The sequence below is a fragment of the Lathyrus oleraceus genome, chromosome 3, assembly GCF_024323335.1.
Source record: "Lathyrus oleraceus cultivar Zhongwan6 chromosome 3, CAAS_Psat_ZW6_1.0, whole genome shotgun sequence".
Lineage (NCBI taxonomy): Eukaryota > Viridiplantae > Streptophyta > Magnoliopsida > Fabales > Fabaceae > Lathyrus > Lathyrus oleraceus.
In genome coordinates, this window is record NC_066581.1 from 109,797,133 (window position 1) to 109,814,916 (window position 17,784).

Here is a 17,784-nt window from a genome sequence, read left to right on the forward strand (position 1 = left end):
TCCTCATTGCTCAAGCTACCGTTTATGGGAAGGCCATGAGTGAGGATGCCTTTGAAGCCATATTTGTGCTTCTCATCTATGGACTGGTATTGTTCCCCAACATCGACAAATTTGTGGATGTGAACGCTATTAGGATCTTCTCTGCTCTTAATCCCGTTCCGACTCTGTTGGGTGATACCTATTTATCTTTGCATCTGAGGAATGCAAAGGGTGGTGGCGCTATTGTGTGATGTTTGCCTCTATTGTATAAGTGGTTTATTTCTGACTTACCTCAGACGGTCGCTTTCAAGGAGAACAAGGGATGTCTACGGTGGTCTACGAGGCTTATGTCTCTCACTAATGATGATATCTCTTGGTATAATCGTGCATATGACGGTGTCCAGATCATTGACTCTTGTGGTGAATTCTCCAATGTGCCTCTTCTTGGTACATGTGGTGGGATTAGCTACAACCCTATCTTAGCACGTCGTCAGCTTGGGTTCCCCCTAAAGGATAAACCTAATAACATTCTGTTAGAAGGTGTGTTCTTTCAGGAGGGTAAAGATCCCCAAGGCTTGAAGGTCAGAATGGTTCGCGCTTGGCGTAAGATTTATAAGAAGGGCAGGAATGAGTTGGGTCCGAAGAACTGCATCGCTTTGGAGCCGTATACCGCTTGGGTAAGGAAGAGAGCATCTGAGTATCTCATGCCTTATGATTATCCGAGACCTACGCCTTTGGTTGTGGCTGGGCCTTCAACCCTCCCTAACCAAGGAGTAGAGGAGTTGAGAGACGAAGACCTTTCACGTGCCTGGATCCGTGAAAGAGAAGAGTTGCTTCAACAGCTTAAGCAGAAGGATGCTCTGATCGAGTTCCTCGAGCATCAGGTCATTGATGATCCTGATGACGCCTGGACTTCTCTACTTCCTCAGTCTTCCAAGTTTTGGAAAAGGAGGTATGACAGACTCGCCAAAGAGAAAGCGGATATGGAAGCAGCATATGAGAGAGAGATTAAGAGGCTTCGTGCAGCTTATCTTCCTGCGTCCCGAGCTTCTAGGGATCCATAGGATGTTTATTTTACTTTTCTCTTGTAATGATTGACAATGATGTACTTCTTTCTCAAATATATTTGACGAGATATTTTCCATATACGAACAAATGCTTAATATTTCAAAATTTGCAAATAATACCCTAAGGTTCCTTCAAAAATAAAAACAAATCATGTGCACGAGCATTGCATGCATCATTTGCATAAGCAGGTGTTGTTCTCAGCCTCTAGTCTTGTGGTCTAACTCTGTGCTCTTCATTTATTTTGAAGACAAGCTGACTCATCGGTACTACACCAGAGCCAACTCTTCCAGATTGATGGATCATCTTGAGCAAGAGAACCGTGAGCTCAAAGAGGAAGTCGCCAGACTGAGTGCTTTGATGGAGTCTTTCCTGGATGCTCAGAATCAGTCGTCTCCGACACCTGCAACTCCTCCCCAGAGGACAATCATTTCTAAGATTGTCTCCTCTACAGTGCCTGCTGCTAGTGCCCACTTCGTGCCAACAGCCATGCCGTCCGGGTTTCCTTGGGGGATGCCTCCTGGCTTTATGCCTGATATTCCTGCTCCGACTTTTGCTTCCATGTCGGCATCTAGCCCGGTCCTTGCTATTCCTCCTCCTGTCATGCATACCACTCCTAGGGTAGACGACACCATCTATCATTCTGAGCCGTCTGAGGGCCCAGATGTTCATGAGAAGATGGACGCGATGAATGACCAATTTCTTGAGCTGCGCAAAGAATTGAAGAATCTTCGAGGAAAAGACCTCTTTGGCAAATCTGCTGCTGAGCTCTGTTTAGTTCCCAGTGTGAAAATTCTTGTAAAATTCAAGGTCCCGGACTTTGAGAAGTACAAGGGGAACACCTGCCCTCTCAGCCACCTGGTCATGTATGCCAGGAAAATGTCTACTTAAACGAATAATGATCAGCTGCTCATTCATTATTTCCAGGACAATTTGTCCGGTGCTGCACTGCGGTGGTATATGAGTCTGGATAGTGCAAACATCCGTTCCTTCAATGATCTTGGCAAAGCCTTCGTCAAGCAATAAAAATACAACATGGATATGGCTCTCGATAGGGATCAGCTCAGAGCCATGTCCTAGAAGGACAAAGAGACATTCAAAGAGTACGCCCAGAGGTGGCGAGAGTTGGCAGCTCAGATTGTGCCTCCGTTGGAAGAGAAGGAAATGACCAAGATCTTTCTGAAGACCTTGAGCTCATTTTATTACGAGCGGATGATTGCTAGTTCTCCTTCTGACTCCACCGAAATGGTGAACATGGGGATGCGACTAGAGGAAGGAGTCCGTGAAGGACGTCTGACCAAAGACGAAGGCTCTTCAAGCAAACAATATGGGGTGTTTGCGAAGAAGAAAGATGGAGAGGCACATGTTGTGCAATCCCATGTGAAACCCAGAAGACCCTCTGTGAGGAGGAAGCCTGTGCGTTCAGCCAGCAATCAGCATCAGGTGGCTCATATAGCACCTGTCTTCAGAGACAATCAGCAATATCATCATCAGCATAACAATAATCAACAATCGTCTCAGCAATATCAGCAACAACATCGTCCTCAATAGCAGGCCTACCAGCCTCGCAAGAATAATCAGGCTAGTACAAGTTATGAGAGGAAGAAGATCACTTTCGATCCGATTCCAGTGTCATACGCAGAGCTTTATCCCTCTTTGATAGAGCGGAAACTGATTACTCCGAGGGACCCGCCAGCTATACTGGTCAACCCTCAGTGGTGGTATAAGCCTGATTTGCACTGCGTCTATCATTCGGGTGCTCCCGGTCATGATGTGGAGAACTGCTTTCAGCTGAAGACTAAGGTTCAAGACCTTATGAGATGCGGCATTCTGAGCTTTGAGGACGCAGGTCCTAATGTTAAGAAGAACCCATTGCCTGAACATGGGAAATCAGTTAACATGGTCCAGGGCTGCCCTGGAAAATACAAGGTCAAATATGTTAGCCATATTCGACAGACATTGGTTGAGTTGCATCGTCTACTGTGTGATTACAGTCATCTGGAGCACGACCATGACAAATGCCGTATCTGCTCTGTCAATCATTTGGGCTGTCGCCAAGTGCGGAAAGATCTTCAGGAATTGCTGGACGATGGAACCATTGAGATCCTTCAAAACAGAAATGTTGATGAAGATGAGCCAGAAGTTAATGTGATTTCTCCGGTGTTCAGGATCCCTGAGCCTACTGTCATTCGATATGATGGTAGCAAGCAGAAGGTTTCTCCTTCCCTGATTATCAAGCCTGCCGGCCCTGTGCCTTATGCTTCTGACAAAGCAATCCCATTCCGATACAATGCTGTTGCTGTCGAATATGGGAAAGAAGTGCCTCTGCCTTCTCCCTCTGTTGTAAATATTGCTGATGTCAGTGGGTTGACCCGTAGCGGTCACGTGTTTTCTGCACCCCCGAAGCCTCAGGATGTTGCTGACTCTGTTGAGCGTCCGGTTGGGAATGCTGTGAATTCTCCGAACCCGAAACTTGTTGTTAAACCCTCCTCTATACAAAAGACTCCTGCTTCTGTTGGCCATAGTGGCAATTCGAAAGAAGACTGTGATGAGATGTTGAGGCTCATCAAGAAGAGTGAGTACAGTGTTGTGGATCAGCTTCTACAAACACCATCCAAGATCTCCGTGTTATCGTTGCTTCTGAATTTAGAACCGCACAGAGAGGCTCTGCAGAAAGTCTTGGATGTAGCTTATGTCAATCACGACGTCACAAGAGAACAGTTTGACAGCATTGTTGCAAACATTGCTGCTTGCAACACTCTGAGTTTCTGTGACTCTGATCTCCCTGAGGAGGGAAGAGACCACAACCTGGCATTACACATTTCTATGAATTGCATAGACGACGCTATGTCCAACGTGCTGGTGGACACTGGGTCATCCCTGAATGTATTGCCGAAATCCACTCTCTCTAGATTGTCATTCCAAGGGCCTCCCATGAGACAGAGTGGAGTTGTTGTGAAAGCTTTTGATGGGTCGCGTAAGACCGTGATTGGGGAAGTTGATATCCCAATCAAGATTGGACCAAGTGATTTCCAGATCACCTTTCAGGTTATGGATATCCACCCATCTTATAGTTGTCTCCTTGGTAGACCATGGATTCACGAGGCTGGTGCCGTGACATCCACCCTACACCAGAAGCTGAAATTTGTTAAGAATAAGAAACTGGTTGTGGTAGGGGGAGAAAAGGCTCTCCTGGTTAGCCACCTGTCTTCCTTCTCATACATAGATGCTGAGGATGAAGTTGGAACTCCTTTTCAAGCTTTATCTATAGCCAAGCCTGTTGAGAAGAGGACTCCTTCATTTGCTTCTTATCGAGATGCGAAGCTGGCCATCGAATATGGTGCAGTTGCTGGTCTAGGAAAAATGATCGAGCTTGAAGACAACAAGTCCCGGGCTGGCATTGGCTTTTCTTCTAGGGTCTTCAACGAGAAAGGGTTGTTCAAGAGTGGAGGTTTCATCCACATCGCTCAGAGCGAAGAAGCTACTGCTGTTCTGGAAGAGGATGCCGAGGATTCTGACAACTTTGTCATCCCTGGCGGGATCTGCCACAATTGGGTCGTTGTGGATGTTCCTACAGTCATTCATAGATCAAAGTAATAATCACTTTGTTTAAAAACCCTTCTCCCATGCCAAAAGGAGAAGTGATGACATTGTTGGCAGCATTTAATACAATGATGTTTTCATTCAATAAATTCATGTTAAATGTTTGTTTTTCCAATTATTTTCACTTTTCGTTTTTTTGCATGAAATTGGTGATCACAAAAAACCCTAAAACAAGAATAAAAGCAATCTTTTCATCTGCATAATGATTGCCTTGTTTGATTTCTAAAAAGCTTTTTATATTCAAAATCATTATGCAGGTTGATTCCAAAATCCATTGAACATAATGATCCAATGCCATCTCCCAATTTTGAATTCCCTGTATTCGAGGCAGAGGAAGATGATGTTGAAGAGATTCCTGACGATATTACCCGACTTCTTGAGCTCGAAGAGAAGATCATTCAGCCACATCTTGAGAATATGGAAATAGTCAACTTGGGGTCTGAAGATTGTGTTCGAATAGTGAAGATTGGGGCACTCCTTGAAGAGTCTGTCAAGAAGGGGTTAATCAGTTTGCTACGAGAATATGCTGATATCTTCGCTTGGTCGTACGAAGACATGCCGGGTCTAGATACAGATATTGTGCAACATTTCCTGCCTTTGAAGCCTGAGTGCGTGCCTGTGAAGCAGAAGCTCATAAGAACTCATCCAGATATGGCAGTGAAGATCAAAGAGGAAGTTCAAAAGCAAATTGATGCGGGGTTTCTGGTGACTTCTACGTATCCTCAATGGGTGGCCAATATTGTGCCCGTGCCTAAGAAAGACGGAAAAGTCTGGATGTGTGTGGATTACCGTGATTTGAATAAAGCTAGTCCGGAAGATGATTTCCCTCTACCATACATTGACATGTTGGTAGACAATACAACTAAATTCAATATCTTCTCCTTTATGGACGGATTTTCCGGATATAATCAAATCAAAATGGCACCTGAGGATATGGAGAAGACAACATTCATCACACCTTGGGAAACATTCTGTTATCGAGTGATGCCCTTCGGTTTGAAGAACGCCGGAGCCACGTATCAACGAGCTATGACTACCTTGTTTCATGATATGATGCACAAGGAGATTGAGGTCTATGTCGATGACATGATTGCTAAGTCACGAACGGAAGTTGAACATGTTGAGCATTTGTTGAAGCTTTTTCAGCGTTTGAGGAAGTTCAAGCTTCGTCTGAATCCCAACAAATGTACATTTGGAGTCCGTTCTGGCAAGTTATTGGGCTTTATTGTTAGCGAGAGAGGTACTGAGGTTGATCCTGCAAAGGTCTAAGCAATACAAGAGATGCCTGGGCCCAAAATTGAAAAGCAAGTTCGAGGTTTTCTTGGCCGCTTGAACTATATTTCCAGATTTATATCCCACATGACTGCCACATGTGCGCCAATATTTAAGCTCCTTCGAAAAGATCAGTCTCATGATTGGACAGAGGATTGCCAGAAAGCTTTCGACAGTATCAAAGAGTATTTGTCTGAACCTCCGATCCTGTCTCCGCCTGTAGAAGGAAGACCGTTGATCATGTATCTGACTGTTCTTGAAGACTCGATGGGTTGTGTTCTCAGTCAGCAAGACGAATTCGGGAAGAAAGAATTTGCTATCTACTACCTGAGTAAGAAGTTCGCTGATTGTGAGTCTCGATACTCAATGGTTGAGAAGACATGTTGTGCTTTGGCTTGGTCCGCTAAGCGCTTACGCCAATATATGATAAATCATACAACTTGGTTGATATCCCGAATTGATCCAATCAAGTACATTTTTGAGAAGCCTTCTTTAACCGGGAGGATTGCCCGTTGGCAGATGTTGTTATCTGAGTATGATATCGAGTATCGAGCTCAGAAAGCTATCAAAGGTAGTATCTTGGCTGACCACTTGGCACATCAGCCGATTGAATATCATCAGTCAGTTCAATACGACTTCCCAGACGAGGAGATTCTGTATTTGAATATGAAAGATTGTGACGAGCCTACACTCGATGAAGGGCCAGAGCCTGGTTCCAGATGGAGTATGGTATTCGATGGCGCTGTAAATCAGTACAGAAATGGAATTGGGGTAGTAATCATTACTCCTCAGGGCACACATATTCCTTTTACAGCAAGGCTAACTTTCAAGTGCACGAATAATATGGCTGAGTACGAAGCCTGCATTATGGGATTGGAAGAATGCATCGATCTGAGGATCAAGCATCTCGATGTCTATGGTGATTCGGCCCTGGTTGTCAATCAGATCAAGGGTGAATGGGAGACGAATCAGCCAGGTCTCATTCCATACAAAGATTATGCGAGGAGGATTTCAACTTTCTTTACTGAAGTTGACTTTCACCATATTCCTCGAGAGGATAATCGGATGGCAGATGCTCTTGCTACGCTTGCTTCCATGATTGTGGTCAAGTATTGGAATGAAGTTCCCAATATCACCGTGATGCGGTTGGACAGACCAGCTCACGTGTTTGCAGTTGAAGAAGCAAAAGATGATAAGCCTTGGTATTATGACATCAAGTGTTTCCTCCAGAACCAGGTCTACCCGCCTGGGGCATCTGTGAAAGATAGGAAAACTTTGAGAAGGTTATCAGGCAGTTTCTACGTCAGCAGTGAAGTGTTGTACAAGAGAAATTTTGACATGGTTCTGCTTAGATGCGTGGATAGACACGAAGCAGACCTGTTGATGACTGAGGTCCATGAGGGTTCATTTGGTACTCATTCCAATGGACATGCCATGGCTAGAAAGATGCTGAGAGCAGGCTACTATTGGCTGAAAATGGAGTCTGACTGCTGCAAATACGTGTAGAAATGCCACAAGTGTCAGATTTACGCAGACAAGATTCATATTCCTCCGACACTTCTGAATGTGATTTCATCACCATGGCCTTTCTCTATGTGGGGAATTGACATGATTGGCATGATTGAGCCTAAAGCGTCCAACGGACACAGGTTTATTCTCGTAGTAATTGATTACTTCACCAAATGGGTTAATGATGCGTCATATGCAAGCGTGACCAGGCAGGTGGTCGTAAAGTTTATCAAAAATCAGCTTATTTGCCGTTATGGTGTGCCAGATAAGATCATTACTGATAATGGATCTAATCTGAATAATAAGATGATGGAAGAGTTGTACGCTGAGTTCAAGGTTGCACACTGTAACACCCTTCTAAAATACCCCAATAATCAATTAATTCAACAAAATATAAATCAGAGTAGATATGCAATTTAAGGGTGTCACACTTGACACTTCACACCATTCACCAAAATAGTTTGTCATGCTCATTTAACAATCAAAATAAAATATTGCACAATTCGCAGCGGATATGAGATCTAATCAATCATGCAAACCATGTAACCACATTACATGTAAAACTGTTCAACAACCACAATTGAAAACAAGGTAAACATCCCGTCCCGATGTTACATCTACCAGAGCATGACCCACTAAGGAACTACACTAGACTCCAAGCACTAGCTTCTACTCAATCACTGCTCGTTACCTGAAACATAGTTGTAAGGGTGAGTTCCTCAATCGATATAATAAGCATTATAAAATATCATGTAATGCTAAGTAATTTAACACATTTCATCACCCAAATCAGATCACACATTCAGCAATGGCAACATCAACTCAAAATCATAATCATACTCAACCCAACACAAAACACACGTATAATATTGGAATACATCCATTCATATTATACTCCACACGTACATTATGCAATAAGACTCCATGCATGCGGTACCGACTATTCGTGAACATATAGTTCAACCTCACCGATCAAATCCAGATACGGCTACCAAGCTCACTAGTCCCACTCATTTGAGACCTAGTGACTCACATCACTAATTCCTCACCATGGGAATTATCTACCACCCCAAGGGCTATGGTATGCACGCTAAATCACCTAGCATGCAAACATCAACAACAATCCACAATAATTCACTCACTAATTCCTCACCATGGGAATTAGCTACCACCATAAAGGCCATATTATGCACACTAAATCACCTAGCATGCAACCATCAACAATCCACAATGGACATATGCTCACACTCTAAGCCATAAACAGTCCATTCACAATAGCATACATAATAGATATATTCACAACATTATGCACACCATCATACATCATCAATACAATTATCACAGAATCATATTATGTCATGCCACATAATCAATCACAATATTAGCACACTCTACTAATACCTACACTGCTCAAAACAACGGGAAATTGATTCCTCCTATATCATACACCAATATAGGCCAATCATCAATTGTTCACAATATTTAAAATATCAGTTTTTCTACTTTTCAAACAGTGTTAACCGGTTAACGCCCTGGGTTAACCGGTTAACGCAAACAGAACACGCTTCCTGGCACATTTTAACAGTGTTAACCGGTTAACACCCTGGGTTAACCGGTTAACGCAAGACAGACAGCAATATTTCACAATTCATAACAGTGTTAACCGGTTAACACCCTGGGTTAACCGGTTAACGCAAGACAGAAAGCTGTTCCTGCGCTAACACGAAGCAGACTGCAGAATTCTCCGCATTTTCCGCCGTTGGAGGACTTCCGGACCTCCGATTCCAATTCCGTAAAAAGCTACACGTTCGGAAAATCACAACTCACCCAAATATAGATTCAATTACAGCTTTAACATAACTTATTCATCACAATTTTTCAGTACTCATCATCCCAATTAGGGTCAATTCAACGGCTTATTACTACCCATTACATGTTAACCCATAATACCCATTAAACGACGATAAACCCCCCTTACCTGAGTTAATCCGGCAATTGATTCTTCAACCTTCAACAATCGTGAATCCTCCTCTTGAGCCCTAGCCTCTTCTTCTCCCTTTCTCAGTTTTTCTCTTTTCTCCCAATCTTACGTGTTCTCTGTTTTCACGTGCAAAACCCCTTTTTACCAAATGGAACTCTTTATATATATTCCAACTTATTATTCCAATAATAATAATTCCAAATAATATTCCAATAATAATCCAAATATTTAATTAAATTAATAAATATACTATTAACTTAATTTAATAATTATCATATTTTATCGGGGTGTTACAACTCTCCCCCACTAAAAGAGTTTTCGTCCTCGAAAACATACCTCAGGCGAATAACTCTGGATAAGACTCCTTCATCTGACTCTCAAGTTCCCAAGTCACATTGCCTCCTGCTGGTCCTCCCCAAGCTACCTTCACCAAAGCAATCTCTTTACCCCGCAACTGCTTCAACTCTCGATCCTCTATCCTCATAGGTGATGTTTCAACAGTCAGGTTATCTCTCACCTGTACATCATCTACTTGGACTACATGCGACGGATCAGGAATGTACCTCCTCAATTGAGACACATGAAAAACCTCATGCAAATTCGCAAGTGACGGCGGTAAAGCGATACGATAGGCTACCTCCCCTATCCTCTCCAAAATCTGATAAGGACCAATAAATCGAGGTGTCAACTTCTTCGACTTCAAAGCTCGACCAACCCCAGTTATTGGAGTAACACGAAGAAACACATGATCTCCCTCTTGAAACTCAAGTGACTTCCTCCTCTTGTCGTGATAACTCTTCTGACGACTCTGAGCAATCCTCATCTTCTCCTGAATCATCTTAATCTTTTCCGTAGTTTGTTGAACAATCTCCGGTCCAACCACAACACTTTCACCGGACTCATACCAACATAAAGGTGTCCGACATCTCCTACCATACAAAGCTTCAAACGGTGCCATACCAATGCTCGAATGAAAACTATTGTTGTAGGTAAACTCAATCAAAGGTAAATAACAATCCCAAGCACCTCCCTTCTCCAAAACACAAGCCCTCAAAAGATCCTCCAGTGACTGAATCGTCCTCTCAGTCTGACCATCAGTCTGCGGATGATATGCAGAACTCAATCTCAGCTTAGTTCCCAAAGCCCTCTGCAAACCTTCCCAGAACTTCGAGGTAAATCTAGGATCTCTGTCCGAAACAATACTCGACGGAATACCATGCAAACTTACAATTTTCTCAATATACAACTCAGCTAATCTCTCTAACGGATAATCCATTCTGATCGGAATGAAATGAGCCGATTTTGTCAATCTGTCAACAATCACCCAAATAGCTTCAAAATTCTTAATCGTCCTCGATAAACCAGAAACAAAATCCATACTGATACTATCCCACTTCCACTCTGGAATAGTCAACGGTTGCATTAGCCCAGACGACTTCTGATGCTCAATCTTTGACTTCTGACAAGTCAAACAGGAATAAACAAAACTCGCAATTTCTCTTTTCATTCCCGGTCACCAAAATAACTCTTTCAAATCATGATACATCTTCGTAGCCCCAAGATGAATACTCAGGCCACTACGATGTCCTTCCTCAAGAATACTCTTCTTAAGTTCGGTAACATCCGGAATACACACCCGATTACCAAATTTCAAAACACCATTCTCATCAACTCTGAATTCACCACCTTGACCTTTATTCACTAAAGTCAACTTATCAACCAAAAGCACATCGGATTTCTGACCCTCTCTAATCTCATCCAGAATACCACTCGTTAACTTCAACATTCCCAATTTAACACTATTGTGAGTACTCTCACACACCAAACTCAAGTCTCTAAACTGCTCAATTAAATCCAATTCCTTAACCATTAACATAGACATATGCAATGATTTCCGACTCAATGCATCAGCCACTACGTTTGCTTTACCCGGATGGTAATTCAAACCAAAGTCATAATCCTTCAGAAACTCTAACCATCTCCTCTGTCTCATATTCAGCTCTTTCTGATCAAACAAATACTTTAAACTTTTATGGTCACTGAAAACCTCAAATCTTGACCCGTACAAGTAATGCCTCCATAACTTCAGAACAAATACCACAGCTGCCAACTCCAAATCGTGTGTCGGATAGTTCCTCTCATGAACCTTCAGTGGTCTCGAAGCATAAGCTACAACCTGCTTATTCTGCATCAAAACACCACCCAAACCCAACAATGAAGCATCGCAGTAAACCTCAAATGGTTCCGATGGACTCGGTAATATCAGAATAGGAGCAGTAGTTAACCTCCTCTTTAACTCTTGGAAACCTTCTTCACATTTTGAGTCCCAAACAAACGTTTGCCCCTTTCTAGTCAACATCGTCAACGGTAACGCCAACTTAGAAAATCCCTCAATGAATTTCCTATAATAACCTGCAAGTCCAAGAAAACTCCTTATCTCAAAAACTGACTTCGGAGCTTCCCACTTAGATACCGCTTCTATCTTAGAAGGATCAACAGCAACACCACCTCTTGAAATCACATGACCAAGAAAACTAACCTCTTCTAACCAAAATTCACACTTAGACAGTTTAGCAAATAACTTCTTTTCTCGTAGAACTCCTAAAACCACTCTCAAATGTTCAGCATGCTCTTCTTCAGATTTCGAATACACCAAAATATCGTCAATAAACACCACAACAAACTTGTCTAGGTACGGATGGAAAATCCTATTCATATACTCCATAAATACCCCAGGCGCATTAGTCACACCAAAAGGCATTACAGAATACTCATAATGTCCATACCTTGTTCTGAAAGCAGTCTTCTGAATATCCTCAGTTTTCACACGTATCTGATGATATCCCGATCTCAAATCTATTTTGCTGAACACACTCGCACCAACCAACTGATCCATCAAATCATCAATCCTCGGCAAAGGATACCGATTCTTGATCGTCACTTTATTCAGTTGCCTGTAGTCCACACACAACCTCATAGTACCTTCTTTCTTCTTAACCAATAACACTGGTGCGCCCCACGGTGACACACTCGGACGAATAAATTTCTTATCCAACAGATCTTCCAGCTGACTCTTCAATTCAGCTAACTCAACCGCAGACATACGGTACGGAGCCATCGACACCGGCCTAGTACCAGGTACCAAATCAATCGAGAACTCAACTTCACGCTCTGGCGGTAATTCATGCACTTCTTCAGGAAACACATCAGGAAAATCACACACCACGGCTAGATCGCAAATCACCAGTTTATCTTTAGCCTCCAAAGTCACTAACAGCATAAACAACTCTGCCCCATCTGCTACTGCCTCATCTACTTGCCTTGCTGATAGAAATAAACTCTTTCCTTCCTCAATCTCAGGAAAGATCACCGTCTTATCAAAACAGTTGATATAAACTCGGTTAAACACCAACCAGTTCATACCCAGGATAACATCAATCTGCACTAGTGGAAGACACACGAGGTCCATCCCAAAGTCTCTACCAAAAATACTCAAAGGACAATCTAAACAAACTGAAGTAGTAGTCACTGAACCCTTCGCAGGAGTATCAATCACCATACTCCCATGCATCTCAGATATCTCTAATTTAAGTTTCATAGCACAATCCAAAGATATAAAGGAATGAGTCGCACCTGTGTCAATAATAGCTACAAGAGGAAAGCCATTAATATAACACGTACCTCGGATCAAACGATCATCTGCAGAAGTCTCAGAACCCGATAAAGCAAAGACCTTGCCTCCCGACTGGTTCTCTTTCTTCGGCTTAGGACACTGTGGGCTAATATGACCCACCTCTCCACAGTTGAAACAAGTCATAGTCTTCAACCGGCACTCTGCAGCCAAGTGACCACCTTTGCCACACTTGAAACACTTCTTCTCAGTACTGGTACACTCATGGATACGATGTCCAGCCTGACCACATCTATAACACTTAGCAGGGGCACTGGAGTCTCCCCCACTAGGTCTCTTCATCCCACTCTGTCTCTGGAAACCTTTGCCAGCTGCATACGGTTTCCCACGATCATTCTGATTCTTGCCTTTCTTATCAACCCTCTGCTGATAGCTCTCCGCTCTGGCCTTGGTATCCTGTTCAAAGATCCTGCAACAGTCAACCAGGTCAGAAAACACTCTGATCCGCTGATACCCAATAGCCTGCTTGATCTCGGGACGCAACCCGTTCTCAAACTTCACACATTTTGAAAATTCCCCAGTAGCCTCATCATAGGGAGTGTAATACTTCGACAGCTCTGTGAACTTAGCAACATACTCAGTAACAGACCGGTTGCCCTGCTTCAATTCTAAGAACTCTATCTCTTTCTTTCCTCTGACATCCTCTGGAAAGTACTTCCTCAGGAATCTCTCCCTGAACACTGCCCAAGTGATCTCAGCACTCCCAGCAGCTTCCAACTCAGTGCGGGCAACAACCCACCAATCATCTGCTTCCTCAGACAGCATATGCGTACCGAACCTGACCTTCTGGTTATCGGCACACTCAGTCACTCGGAAGATCCTCTCGATCTCCTTCAACCACTTCTGAGCACCATCTGGATCGTATGCTCCCTTGAACATTGGAGGATTGTTCTTCTGGAACTCACTCAGTTGACGAGCAGCTCCCAGTCCCACAACATTCGGATTTCCTCCAAGTACTCCAGCTAGCATACCCAGAGCCTCAGCAATCGCAGCATCATCTCTACCCCTTCCAGCCATCTCTATTCTGAAAACCCAACAAGCTAAAACAATAAGTACTGATAGGGTTACACAACACCTATCACGTACAGGGAAACAGAATAATTACGACTCGACTCGACCGACTATGCTCTGATACCACTAATGTAACACCCTTCTAAAATACCCCAATAATCAATTAATTCAACAAAATATAAATCAGAGTAGATATGCAATTTAAGGGTGTCACACTTGACACTTCACACCATTCACCAAAATAGTTTGTCATGCTCATTTAACAATCAAAATAAAATATTGCACAATTCGCAGCGGATATGAGATCTAATCAATCATGCAAACCATGTAACCACATTACATGTAAAACTGTTCAACAACCACAATTGAAAATAAGGTAAACATCCCGTCCCGATGTTACATCTACCAGAGCATGACCCACTAAGGAACTACACTAGACTCCAAGCACTAGCTTCTACTCAATCACTGCTCGTTACCTGAAACATAGTTGTAAGGGTGAGTTCCTCAATCGATATAATAAGCATTATAAAATATCATGTAATGCTAAGTAATTTAACACATTTCATCACCCAAATCAGATCACACATTCAGCAACGGCAACATCAACTCAAAATCATAATCATACTCAACCCAACACAAAACACACGTATAATATTGGAATACATCCATTCATATTATACTCCACACATACATTATGCAATAAGACTCCATGCATGCGGTACCGACTATTCGTGAACATATAGTTCAACCTCACCGATCAAATCCAGATACGGCTACCAAGCTCACTAGTCCCACTCATTTGAGACCTAGTGACTCACATCACTAATTCCTCACCATGGGAATTAGCTACCACCCCAAGGGCTATGGTATGCATGCTAAATCACCTAGCATGCAAACATCAACAACAATCCACAATAATTCACTCACTAATTCCTCACCATGGGAATTAGCTACCACCATAAAGGCCATATTATGCACACTAAATCACCTAGCATGCAACCATCAACAATCCACAATGGACATATGCTCACACTCTAAGCCATAAACAGTCCATTCACAATAGCATACATAATAGATATATTCACAACATTATGCACACCATCATACATCATCATTACAATTATCACAGAATCATATTATGTCATGCCACATAATCAATCACAATATTAGCACACTCTACTAATACCTACACTGCTCAAAACAACGGGAAATTGATCCCTCCTATATCATACACCAATATAGGCCAATCATCAATTGTTCACAATATTTAAAATATCAGTTTTTCTACTTTTCAAACAGTGTTAACCGGTTAACGCCCTGGGTTAACCGGTTAACGCAAACAGAACACGCTTCCTGGCACATTTTAACAGTGTTAACCGGTTAACACCCTGGGTTAACCGGTTAACGCAAGACAGACAGCAATATTTCACAATTCATAACAGTGTTAACCGGTTAACACCCTGGGTTAACCGGTTAACGCAAGACAGAAAGCTGTTCCTGCGCTAACACGAAGCAGACTGCAGAATTCTCCGCATTTTCCGCCGTTGGAGGACTTCCGGACCTCCGATTCCAATTCCGTAAAAAGCTACACGTTCGGAAAATCACAACTCACCCAAATATAGATTCAATTACAGCTTTAACATAACTTATTCATCACAATTTTTCAGCACTCATCATCCCAATTAGGGTCAATTCAACGACTTATTACTACCCATTACATGTTAACCCATAATACCCATTAAACGACGATAAACCCCCTTACCTGAGTTAATCCGGCAATTGATTCTTCGACCTTTAACAATCGTGAATCCTCCTCTTGAGCCCTAGCCTCTTCTTCTCCCTTTCTCAGTTTCTCTCTTTTCTCCCAATCTTACGTGTTCTCTGTTTTCACGTGAAAAACCCCTTTTTACCAAATGGAACTCTTTATATATATTCCAACTTATTATTCCAATAATAATAATTCCAAATAATATTCCAATAATAATCCAATTATTTAATTAAATTAATAAATATACTATTAACTTAATTTAATAATTATCATATTTTATCGGGGTGTTACACATACCAAAATTCCTCTCCTTACAGACCCAAGATGAATGGGGCTGTTGAAGCTGCTAACAAGAATATCAAGAAGATTATCCAGAAGATGATTGTCACGTACAAAGATTGGCATGGGATGCTGCCATTTGCTTTGCATGGATATCGTACATCCGTCCGCACTTCAACAGGGGCAACCCCTTTCTCTCTTGTTTATGGCATGGAGGCTGTTCTCCCAGTAGAGGTGGAGAGCCCATCAATGAGAGTCTTGATGGAGGCCAAGTTGACTGATGCTGAATGGATTCAGAGTCGTTACGACCAGCTGAATTTGATCGAAGAGAAGCGATTGACTGCCATGTGCCATGGTCAGTTATATCAGCAGAGAATGAAGAAAGCATTCGATAAGAAGGTCAAGCCTCGTGTGTTCTGAGAAGGTGACCTCGTGCTCAAGAAAGTCTTGTCTTTCGCGCCCGATTCCAGGGGCAAGTGGACTCCAAACTACGAGGGTCCATATGTTGTCAAGCGAGCCTTTTCAGGCGGTGCTTTGATGCTTACAACTATGGATGGGGAGGATTTCACTCGTCCTGTGAATTCAGATGCCGTCAAGAAATACTTCGCCTAGAAAGAAAAATAGAATAGCTCGCTAAGTTGAAAACCCTAAAGGGTGGCTTAGGCAAAAATGAGCGTCTCGATGGATTGAAAACCCGAAAGGGCGATCTAGGCAAAAGTTAGAGACATGGAAAAAATATATTTGCATCCCGCTAGATTGAGTACCTCACCCTGGGGCAATCTAGGCAAAAATTAGGGATTTGGCAAGTAACTGCATCCTGACAAGATTGTGTTCTACATCTGTCATCCGTCAGGGATTCTTGTTCATTCGTCGTCAACTGAAGCTTCAAATACATCGAATCCGGAATTGGTGGAGAAATGGTCATTATGTTCAATGTAGCCCTTTCCAATATACATCACCAATTTCAAACTTGTAAAAATCTATGGAGTCTTTCCATTTGCAGGCTACCATTCCATCAAATAAATTTGAGCCTTTATCCAATTATTTGCACTCTTATTTGTTTCAATTCAACAAATGTTTTGCATGTTTTAATTGATAAAAATATCATTGTTTTCAAAATAAACAAACTTTTCACAAAATAACTTTTAAACAAAGTGAACATTCACAATGATCAAAAGGATACTCAGGAGACTCTCAGTGCTTTCCCAAGGGTGGTACGATTTCCAACAGGGTAAGACATTTGTTCATATCCTTAGCATCTGATTGTATCCTTTTCTGCTGGAACCTTCTGTGATTTTCCCTCGAGCAGGTTGCCTTTCTTGGCTTCGTTCCCTTAACAGAGTGTTGGGACGATTTTATTCATGCTCCAGGTTTCCAGCAGAGCAGTAATTTTCTCCCCTCGGGTGTGTTCTCTCTGGAAGATTGGGTTTGTTGTTTTCTTCCTCAGCGAAGTCGTTGAAGCAGTAGTCTTCCCTTCATCTATCAGACAGGCTCCCCGGTAGAGCTGTTCATGTGGTAGTTGCTCTGCCGAGATATTACCGTTTCCTGGCATATCTAGATCCCAGCTAGAGTGGTTGGTCTGTTGGATCTTGTCTACGATGATGTTGTTCCCTTTCAGAGATGTTG